Raw genomic sequence first — 11,192 nt, forward strand, 5'->3', positions numbered from 1 at the left:
TTTCTATGTAAATCGAGGAATACACAGCTCTTTCTCTCCTCTATTCTCTTAACTGCAAACTCTTTCCTTATCTCTGTCTAAATCTATATATCTCTCTCGCCGTGCCATCCCCGCTTGGAATTACCCTGGATCCACCGGGGCTGGTCCCCAGCACCTGATCACCGCTACTTCTTGTCCCACTGCCTCTTTCTGAACTAGGAAATTTTACATTTGAGTCCCGTGTAGTACTGGGAACTTGGGGGGCATCCATAAACAGTGCATGTCAGCAGCATTGGTTCCATGTGGGTTCTTTTGTTGCTTATTGTTTAGTCACTAAGTCGTGTCCTACACTTTGCAACCCCATGGACTAGCATGCCAGGCTTCCCTATCCTTCACTATCTCATGGAGATTGTTCAGACTTATGTCCATTGAGTTGGCGATGCCATACAAACATCTCACCCACTTTAGTCCTCTTCTCCTCTTGCCCTCAATCTTTCCTAGCATCAGAGTCTTTTCCAATGAGTCAGCTTTTGCATTAGGTGGCCATATTATTGGAGCTTCAACTTCAGCATCAGTCTTTCCAATGAATACTCAGGACTGATTTCTTTTAGGATTGACTGGTTTGATCTTGCAGTCCAAGGGACCCTCAAGAGTCTTCTCCAGCACCACAGTTTGAAAGCATTAATTCTTTGGTTCTCCCTCAGCCCATGGACGGAGGAAACTAGTAGGCTGCAGTCCATGGGGTCACTAAGAGTCAGACATGACTGAGCAACTTCAATTTCACTTTTCACTTTCATGCATTGGAGAAGGAAATGGCAACCCACTCCAGTGTTCTTGCCTGGAGAATCCCGGCGATGGGGGAACCTGGTGGGCTGCTATCTCTGTGGTTGCACAGAGTCAGACATGACTGAAGTGACTTAGCAGCAGCAGCAGCCTTCTTTACGGTCCAACTCTCACATCCATACATAACTACTGGAAAAATCATTTCTTAACTATACAGTCCTTTCTGTCAAAGTGATGTCTCTGCTTTTTAATATGTTGTCTAGTTTGGTCATAGCTTTTCTTCCAAGAAGCAAGCGTCTTTTAATTTCATGGCTGCAGTCACCATCTGCACTGATGTTGGAGTCCAAGAAAATAAAATCTGTCACTGTTTCTAATTTTTTCCAGTTTATTTGCCATGAAGTGATGTGACAGGCCTTAGAAAGCATCACTATGAGCAAAGCTAGTGGAGGTGATGGAATTCTGGTAGAGCTATTTCAAATCCTGAAAGATGATGCTGTGAAAGTGCTGCACTCAATATGCCAGTAAATTTGGAAAACTCAGCAGTGGCCACAAGACTGGAAAAGGTCAGTTTTCATTCCAATCCCAAAGAAAGGCAATGCCAAAGAATGCTCAAACTACCACACAATTGCACTCATCTCACATGCTAGTAAAGTAATGCTCAAAATTCTCCAAGCCAGGCTTCAGCAATACGTGAACCGTGAACTTCCAGATGTTCCAGCTGGTTTTAGAAAAGGCAGAGGAACCAGAGATCATATTGCCAACATCCGCTGGATCATGGAAAAAGCAAGAGAGTTCCAGAAAAACATCTACTTCTGCTTTATTGACTATGCCAAAGCCTTTGACTGTGTGGATCACAATAAACTGTGGAAAATTCTGAAAGAGATGGGAATATCAGACCACCTTACCTGCCTCTTGAGAAATCTGTATGCAGGCCAGGAAGCAACAGTTAGAACTGGACATGGAACAACAGACTGGTTCCAAATAGGAAAAGGAGTACGTCAAGGCTGTATATTGTCACCCTGCTTATTTAACTTTTATGCAGAGTACATCATGAGAAATGCTGGACTAGAAGAAACACAAGCTGGAATCAAGATTGCCGGTAGAAATATCAATAACCTCATGTATGCAGATAACACCACCTTATGGCAGGAAATGAAGAGGAACTAAAATGCCTCTTGATGAAAGTAAAAGAGGAGAGTGAAAAAGCTGGCTTAAAGCTCAACATTCAGAAAACGAAGATCATGGCATCCGGTCCCATCACTTCCTGGGAAATAGATGGGAAACAGTGGAAACAGTGTCAGGCTTTATTTTTTGGGGCTCCAATATCACTGCAGATGGTGACTGTAGCCATGAAATTAAAAGACGCTTACTCCTGGGAAGAAAAGTTATGACCAACCTAGATAGTATATCAAAAGCAGAGACATTACTTTGCCGACTAAGGTCTGTCTAGTCAAGGCTATGGTTTTTCCTGTGGTCATGTATGGATGTGAGAGTTGGACTGTGAAGAAGGCTGAGCGCTGAAGAATTGATGCTTTTGAACTGTGGTGTTGGAGAAGACTCTTGAGAGTCCCTTGGACTGCAAGGAGATCCAACCAGTCCATTCTGAAGGAGATCAACCCTGGGATTTCTTTGGAAGGAATGATGCTAAAGCTGAAGCTCCAGTACTTTGGCCACCTCATGTGAAGAGTTGACTCATTGGAAAAGACTCTGATGCTGGGAGGGATTGGGGACAGGAGAATAAGGGGACGACTGAGGATGAGATGGCTGGATGGCATCACGGACACAATGGATGCGAGTCTGAGTGAAGTCTGGGATTTGGTGATGGACAGGGAGGCCTGGCGTGCTGCGATTCATGGGGTCTCAAAGAGTCGGACATGACTGAGTGACTGAGCTGATCTGATGTATAGAGAGTTCAGAAAATAAAAATATAAGCAGTTAATAAACATTTCGGCACACAATTGAACTTACTTGCAGTGGTGAAATTTCAAATGTAATGTGTATCAAAAATTTTAAATTGTTCATACCATCTGCTTCATTACTTATATCTGGGAATAAACTCTAAGGAAAAAACTCAAAAATATTGTAAATAATTCATGCTTCAAGGTTGTTTATAGTATTCTTTGCTAAAGACCTTAATTGTGAAAAACAACAGTAGAACATAACAATTAATGAATAGCCTAATGAATTATCAAGAAACAGTCAACAAGAGCACCACAAGTCACTAGATGGAACACCCTTACATCCTCACAATCTCTGTGTGTTCCTTGCCAATGACAAGGTACCCATTCCCAGAGATAAACACTTGCTTTTGTCTAGAGTTTCACCCCCCTTGGTTGGCATCCACGAACATGGAGACTTCCATTGCTTGTTTGGGGGCTCACACAATGAATGCACAGAGTTTGTATTTTCTCCTCTGGCTTCACCCAACATTATAGAAGTTTTTTTCTCATGTCCCTTGGAGCCAGGTGTATGCATTTGTGTAGACCAGGTAGTTAGGAGCAGAATTAGAGTTATAGGGATAACGTGGGAGAATGTATACAAGATCCTGGCACAGTGCCCTGAACATGGTGGGAACTTACTACAGTTTCATCCTTACCCTCCCTCTTTGATATGGGCCCAACTGCATGTTGAAGGAGGATTCTCTTTGCTCCCATTCTCAGTACTGATCTGCTTCAGATCCTGGCACCAGCGCTTCTTTCCAGCACCCTGAAATTGAGTTTTGTCCTCCTGGCCACCAGAGCAGTCTCAGCATTTTATTCTCTGCTATTCACACAGCTCCCAGCCTGAGAGTTCCTTAGAATCTTCCTCCAGGACCAGGACAAAGCTGCCCTGGCAGGACCTTCCCCTCTGTCTCCCACTCCTCACTCTTCATCATCATCCTTCATTGATAAGAGGGTGCTGCTTCACTTTTCAGTAGGCGGATCTTTACATTACAAATGGGAATTATTTAATCTATATTTCAGAGAAAGAGAATCCTTAGGCTTTTTGGATATTTTTTTTTTCTCCCAGAGATATTGAGGCAAGAGAAAGAAAGCTGGAAAGTGGAATGTATAGTGATGGGCAGCAGGCATTGTTGGGAAGCAGGGATGCTCCCTGGCTGGGTAGGGGCACTGTGGGCAGTGTGGGGCCTGGAGAAACAGCCCCGTTGCCTTTGATTTTTTTAAACAAATCACTTTAATGACTCACTGTTGACTTCCAGTCTTGTGCTGGTTTGCAAGGTGGGTCTTTTGTAATTAACATGATGTATACCAGTCAAAGGTAGAATTCCTGAAAATTCATACAGTTAAGGAACTGGCTTTATGGAGAAGTTACCAAGAGAGGTTGGCAAGAAGAGAAGGGGAATGTGATCCTGGCTCTCTCAACATCCATAGAAAGGAGTAATCAGACCTCAACCATTTGCTGGATGCACAGAGTGGGGCTCTGCTCAGAAGAAGGATCCTGCTCCAGGGGTATTCTCACTGCTTACAGGACAAGGGGTGAGAGCAGCCTTGACAGTGAGGGGACAGGCAGTAAGAGTCCAGGTTAGCTGTCAGCAATTTTAAAGGGTTTTCTGGTTGTAGGCATCCCAGCACCATGGACTTGAGGAAGTGGAACATTTGTAAGTCCTCTGGTCCAGGGATAGAGCTAAGGATCTCATAGGAAGTTGAGTTTGGCTACAGACTCTTCTGGGAGAAGGAGAAACACCTAATGTTATTTGGGATGATGTCCAGAGTATCGAGTCTGAGCTCCAGGGCCATTTTCGTTCAGTTCTGTTCCTGGCTGTCTAAAAGGTGTGAACAACAGTCAACCAATGCTCACTAAGTCCATGGAATGTTTGAGAGAAACTCCTGGCATGTCACCCACAGTCACTGTCCCCATCCTGAACCTGCACAGGTCCTGTGTCTCAGCTGTACTGGTTCAAGGGGAAGTTGGTCTTCACCGGGTTAGGTCAGGGGTAGTGGGAGGAGGCAGCCTTGGGTGTAAGGGCCACTGGGAACTGGGAGATTGGCAGGCTGAGGAGCAGAGTGCAATCAAGCTTGTAACTTTGAGCACTGACTGGAGTCTGGAATATCTTCTGGGGAAAGATTAGCTCAGAGACCAAGAAAGGCCCTTATCTTCAGTGATATGTATTATAGGAATTCTCTGTTTCAGGTGGAAGTTGAGTCATCCTAACATCTAGCAAATGTTTATTCAGCACCCACTCTCTGAAGGGCCTGTGGGAAGCGTGAGGACACAAGTGGAAAAGACTTCACAGGATTTTCCATGGAAGTACAATTCATTCATGGGGAAATACCCAACCCTGGAGAAACGATTTTGGTCTCTGGAAGGTCGCCTGATTTGAAAGACTAAGAGAAGACCACACATCAACAGCCAAGTCCAGCTCCCATGTCAGATCTCTGTTACCTTTTCCATGATCACTTTCTCCTCTCTTAGAGCTGGTTTTCTTTTCTGTAGAGTGGAGATTAGTCACCATTGCCTCACAGGTCAATATGGAGACAGCTGGGATGAATGATGGACAGTGCTTTGGAACCTGTAGGTCGTTTCCTGCCACATTCTCATCCTGAGCACTCACAACTGAGCAACTGCCTGCTGGGGTTGTGAGTCTGACCTTCTTCCCCATGGTGTGAGCCTGGTCAGTTTATTCAGCCTCAGTGCACCTCAGATTTCTCATGATCTTAATGAGGATATTAACATGACAGACTTCATCCATTTATTGTAAGGGTTAAGTGAACGATGTATCACTCAGTGCCTAATATAAATAGTCAACAAATGCCACTTACTTAAAAACAATCTAACATTTATTAGCTTAATTTTAAAAAGTGACACAAAGAAAACAAATTGTGCCATAAAGATCATGTGATAATATACATATGATTAAAAGTTTAATCCACTGTTTATAGGAAGAGTATCCTTTTCGCCTTTGATTCCCACAACCGCTCTCCTCAGGAGTAACCTCTCGTTTCTTATAATTAATAGTAGCTACTGCCTTTCATGAATCTGTAATTGTATGGATATTTTAATACCTTAATATTTTTATGTAGGACTATGTGACATTGATTTAAAATTGTACATCAATGCAAAAGTGTTATATATAGAAAGCACTGTGTATGAGGTTCTTGACATGCAGAACACCATCCCTTTCCTCCTCTGAACCACAATTAGCAGCAGACTACAGCCTCATTCTTGATCTTCTCCTGGGACTTAGTTCAAGCTCCTTCCCATTGGAGGTTCTGATGGAAGTACAGAAATGCCTTCCTAGAAAAATACACACACTTGCCCAACAGCGCAAGAAAGGAATAATCTGAAAATTGAGAAAAGATCTCAGAAATGGAGATAACAACTCAAAGAAAGAAAAAAATATTGTTACAAGGTACTACCTCAGGCAGAAGGTCATGGTCAAAATCAAGTCATCTCATGTTAATGGTTGAGATAATGAAAATAGCACATCCGCTCTGTGATCTTCCTTCAGAAACCTTTTAACTGCAGTCTGGTTGTGAAAGAACCATCATACAAATCACAAACGCAGGACATTCCACAAAATGTCAATATCTGATTGCAAAGGTACAGACTTTTAGTTGCAGATACTTGAAATCTGCTGTGAGAGTAAATCTTAAGTGTTTTCCCTGAAAGCAAACCAAAAAAAGAAGAAAAAAAAAAGGAGGTAAGGAATATGCTAGTTAGATATAGAACAAACAAAATCCAAAATTATGTCGAGAAGAAATCATAAAGATCAGAGTAGAAATAAATGAAATAGAAACTAAAAGAATAGATCAGTGAAACTAAGAATGGGCAACATTGGCAGTGGACTCCAAGTAGGGCTCACCCAAAGAAATTCTCTTCCCACTTAGCACCAAATTCTATTTTTGTGTGTCTTAGAATAGGTGAGAGACTGAGTTTGAAAACCAGTTTTCAGATCTCTTTGTGAACTCTACTTCTAGAGTTTTATCTCAAGAGATTTGTATGGGGACAGCAAAAGAGACACAGATGTATAGAACAGTGTTTTGGACTCTGTGGGAGAGGGCGAGGTCGGATGATTTGGGAGAATGGCATTGAAATATGTATAATATCATATATGAAATGAATAGCCAGTCCAGGTTTGATGCATAATACTGGATGCTTGGGGCTGGTGCACTGAGACGACTCAGAGGGATGGTATGGGGAGGGAGGAGGAAGGGGGGTTCAGGATGGGGAACACGTGTACACCTGTGGCGGATTCATGTTGATGTATGGCAAAACCAATACAATATTGTAAAGTAATTAACCTCCAATTAAAATCAATAAATTTATATTAAAGAAAAGAGATTTGATTATACCCTCCAAGGGTTATAGGGCTTGTGAAGGATTTGATGATGTATGTGAAGGACACTTGGTGTGAATTAAGCTGTGTGGTACAGGCAGGGGATATGGATGGTGGAAGGAGCTGAGAGATTCTGGCTGGCTTTCATTCTCTTAAAAAAAGAGATTTCATATCACTTTCTTATTATTTGATTTTAGCAAGCAATTATACCTCTTGAAGCTTCCATTTTTTGGCTGTGAAATGCAGTTTCATCCCACCTGGCTTCTCAGAAACTACATAATGGATGAGTAGCATGCTCTACAAATGCACTATAAAACTCTGTTTGTCTCCAAATCTTGGCCAACTAACCATCCATTACACCAGGCTGGTGCAAAACTACCCTGGAGTGCAGGGCCACAGGGGTCATGGAGGACCTGAAGGTGACCTGGGTGAGCAAGTGCTTCCCCAAGTAATTGCAGCAGAAAGTAAAACGGGGGCCAGCCCCCTCCTGGACTCTCCCTGTGAGCTGGCCTCTGACTTATCCTGACTCCAACCTCACCTGTGTGATCAGTAATCAGATGGAATAGAAAACTGTCACCTGAGATCTTGGAGAAGTCTGTTGGGATGCAGAGAGTGCTCAGCGAAGTGAATGTGTTAGACTCCTGGGATACTTTTCCCCTTGGAGATTGGGGTGTGGTGTGTAGGGCTTTCCACCCCAGGAAATCTGATGCCAATATTAGTTGTGGGAAGACACAGAGACAATAAAAGTTTGCATGTGATCCAGGAAACTATGGAAATGTGGACATATGACGTCAAGTGTGCTCAAAGGGTCCACGCATCTTTATTTTTGCAAGTTCGATTGGTGATTGTGAACAATTTTCTAGTTTAAGCCAAATTTTCACTTTTCCTGTATTGTCTAGACAGATCTAGAGATATTTAGGCTGATTTCAATGAAAATACTAGAAATTACTTTGAACAATCTTTCAATAAAGATACTGATATTGAGCACAATAAAAAGTAAACGTAGAGTCTGAGAAAAAAGTACTTTAGATTCCAAGATTACAAGCCTGGTACTGATGTAAATGTAGTTTTATCTATCAGAAACAGAACTCTAATCATGTCACTGCTCTGCTCAAAACTTTTGATAGTTGATGGTTTGTCTGGTAACGGTTATAAAAATCTGATAATATAAAGAAAGAGACATACCCCAAAGATAACCACTGCTGACTGCTTGACACATCAACATTTAGACATTCTTTATAACACAACAATACATATAAATATATATACCTTTATATCTATAATTGTAGAGTAATACTGCACATTACTCTAATTATAAAATCTTTAATATTTCATGCACACCTTCCAATTTAAATATATAAAAATGAGCTTTAATATTTTTTGAATTAAATAGTATCTTGTAGATAGATTATACATTATAAGTCAGTTTAATTAGTGGTCAAGATCAGTGACCTCTGAATCTGATTCCAACTTTGGATTACAATTCTGCCCATGTATTGGCTACCTGGTCCAGGGAAAGTGCATTAACTTCTCAGTGTTGCAATTTCCTGGGAATAATGAAGACATCGGAATACTAGCGTTTCCAGGTTACTTGTTGAGACCTGATTCACGTGTTTGTCTTCAAAGAACAGCCCAGAGTGAATGTGCTCTGCCTCTAACCTTGTGTTGAGTGCTATGGATAAAATAGAGCAAGGAAGAGTGAGGAGGACACCAGAAGAAGGCTGCATTATTAAATAGGGCAGAGGGGAAGAGAAAATATGTGCAAACCCCCAAAGAAAGTGAGGGAATGACACACACAGATTCATGGAAGAAGTGAATTCCATGGAAAAGTAAAGACTCTGAGGCGTGAGCCTGCCTGTTTTATTGAAGGCATAGCAAAAAGCCAGTGTACAAAATGCACTAAGGAAAGAAGGGAGCATGGGAGGTGAGGTCAGATGGTGCCGGGTCCCTCAGAGAAGGTGGAAGTGACGGAGGAGTACTGAGCTAGAGTGATTTAAGACAATTTATATTTGAAAGGAGGGCTTCCCAGGTGGTGCTAGAGATAAAGAACCCACCTGCCAATGCAGGAGATGTAAAGAGACTGGTTCAATCCCTGGTTCAGGAAGATCCCCTGGAGGAGGGTAAGGTTACCCATTCCAGTATTCTTGTCTGGAGAATCCCTTGGACAGAGGAGCCTAATGGGCTACAGTCCACAGGGTCACAAAGAGTCAGACAAGACTGAAGCAACGTAGCATGCAAGCATGCCTATTTGAAATTATTGCTCTGGACACACATTTGTAAATAGACCTGAAGGAGACAAGAATAGAAACAAAGAGACAGTGAGGCTATTATAATTGTCAGATGAGAGATGATGGTCATATTGAATCAGGGAAGTGGTGATAGGATTATGTGTATGTGTGTGTATGTATACATATACATACATATATAATATAATTGTTTGGCTATTAAGTCATCCAACTCTTGTCACCCTATGGAATGCAGCATGCCCAGCTTCTCTGTCCTTCACTGTCTCTCAGGGTTTTCCCAAATTCATGTCCATTGAGGCAGTGATGCCATCCAACCATCTCATCCTTTGTCGCCCCCTTCTCCTCCTGTCCTCAGTCTTTCCCAGCATCAGGGTCTTTTCCAGTGAGTTGGCTCTTTGCATCACATAGTGAAGTATTAGAGCTTCAGCATCAGTCCTTCCAATAGTCAGGGTTGATTTCCTTTAGGATTGACCAGTTTGATCTCCTTGCTGTTTAAGGGGCTCTCAAGAGACTTCTCCAGCATTATATATATTAAATATATAATATAACATATATATGTAAAATATATAAATATTTTCTGAGAGAGCATGGTATATGAGAAAAAAAGAATAAACCAAGGATGACACCAATGTTTGGTAAGGAAAAGAAAAAGAAAGAGAGAAATAACATTTATTAAATGGGAAGACTGCATGTATGGGAAGCATGTTAAGGGAGTTCAAGTTTAGACATGCTAGACATCCAAATGGAGATGTCAAATAAGTAGTGATGTTTATGATTGAAATAGACCCTCTTCCCAATACACAGACACGTGCACACACACAGCCCAACACAGATTCTTGGCCCTATTGAAGGTGCAAAGGAACCTGGGGCTTGGGGGCTCCCATCCATTCATGCTGCCCCCATGGATTCCCAACTCAGCATCCAGGACCAATTCTGGCTCTTTTCTCTGTGGCATGATTAGGACTTCTACACAGTCCCTGCCTGGTCTCATGTTCTCAGAAAGACCCGTTCCAGCCCCAGAGCTGAGGTTGTGGGGATTAACATGAGCATAGTCAGGGATTTCCTCTTCAAGAAGCTTCAGCAGGAGAGGGATTAGGAGCAGAGTCCATGACAGGAAGAATTCTTGTCCTGCAGGGGTGAGAATCCTTAGAGGGAGGGTATTTTGGAGAGGAAGTAATAGGACCACCAGTGCCCCAAGAGCTGAAGCCATGAGGGTCAAGGTAGAGCAGACGAAGGGCATCTGGAACTGGAGCAGAGCTGGAAGAGGCAGGTATCTAAGTGGTCAGGTTCACAGCAAAAATGTACCAGGCTTGTCGATTCTCCTGCTTCCTCCAATTAATTATCTTCATGACATGGCTTAGGTATGGACCTCACCGGAGACACTAGTAAAAGATTCTTTTTCCTCCAGACATTGTTCAGCAAAACCCTCGTGATGCAAGAAACAGGGTTCCTGAGTCAGCTGAGGGATACATAAGCCCAGAGGGACTCACATGGAACCAACTCCCATTGACATGCATTGCTTACTAATTCCCTCTAAAAAACCCAGCACTTTACTGTCCTACTAATACATTTTCTTAGTCAACAGTGCATTGTGGGAAAAGAGTTAAAGAGGCAAGAGGGTGCAGAAGCAGCAGTGATTAGTTGGACAAATCCAGGCAAAGTCAGTGAGGGATCTCAGATATCCCGGTCTTGCCTCTGCTCCCAGCAGTCATCTTGCCCATGCCCTCTCAAGAATCCTACTGACTCAGCTCTAAATAGTAGATGCCACCAGCATGGTCCTTCTAGTCCTCCCGCAGTCCTGAGACCTGGATGAGCCATACACAGAGTGGAGCCTGACTCCTCATCCATCACTATGAACTCCAGGGCCAGGGTGATACCTGCCATTCCCTCTGCAGAGGGATTCCTTG

The 11,192-nt window shown here is 42.6% G+C and overlaps 1 protein-coding gene across 7 annotated transcripts in view; it reads left to right on the plus strand.

Moving 5' to 3' along the window:
• LOC121820615 (uncharacterized) overlaps positions 1-7,040 on the plus strand; it is a 76,800-nt gene extending 69,760 nt beyond the window's left edge. For 3 of the 7 annotated variants that reach the window (XR_009597543.1, XR_009597549.1, XM_060403088.1), the window contains one exon: positions 1,147-7,040. The gene's annotated coding sequence lies outside the window, so the exon portion shown is untranslated. The remainder of the gene's footprint in view (positions 1-1,146) is intronic. The other 4 variants (XR_006061218.2, XR_009597547.1, XM_042255933.2 and 1 more) reach the window with 2 other exon arrangements.
• The last annotated feature ends 4,152 nt before the right edge of the window (positions 7,041-11,192 follow it).

Source organism: Ovis aries, chromosome 1, assembly GCF_016772045.2.
Source record: "Ovis aries strain OAR_USU_Benz2616 breed Rambouillet chromosome 1, ARS-UI_Ramb_v3.0, whole genome shotgun sequence".
Taxonomy (NCBI): domain Eukaryota; kingdom Metazoa; phylum Chordata; class Mammalia; order Artiodactyla; family Bovidae; genus Ovis; species Ovis aries.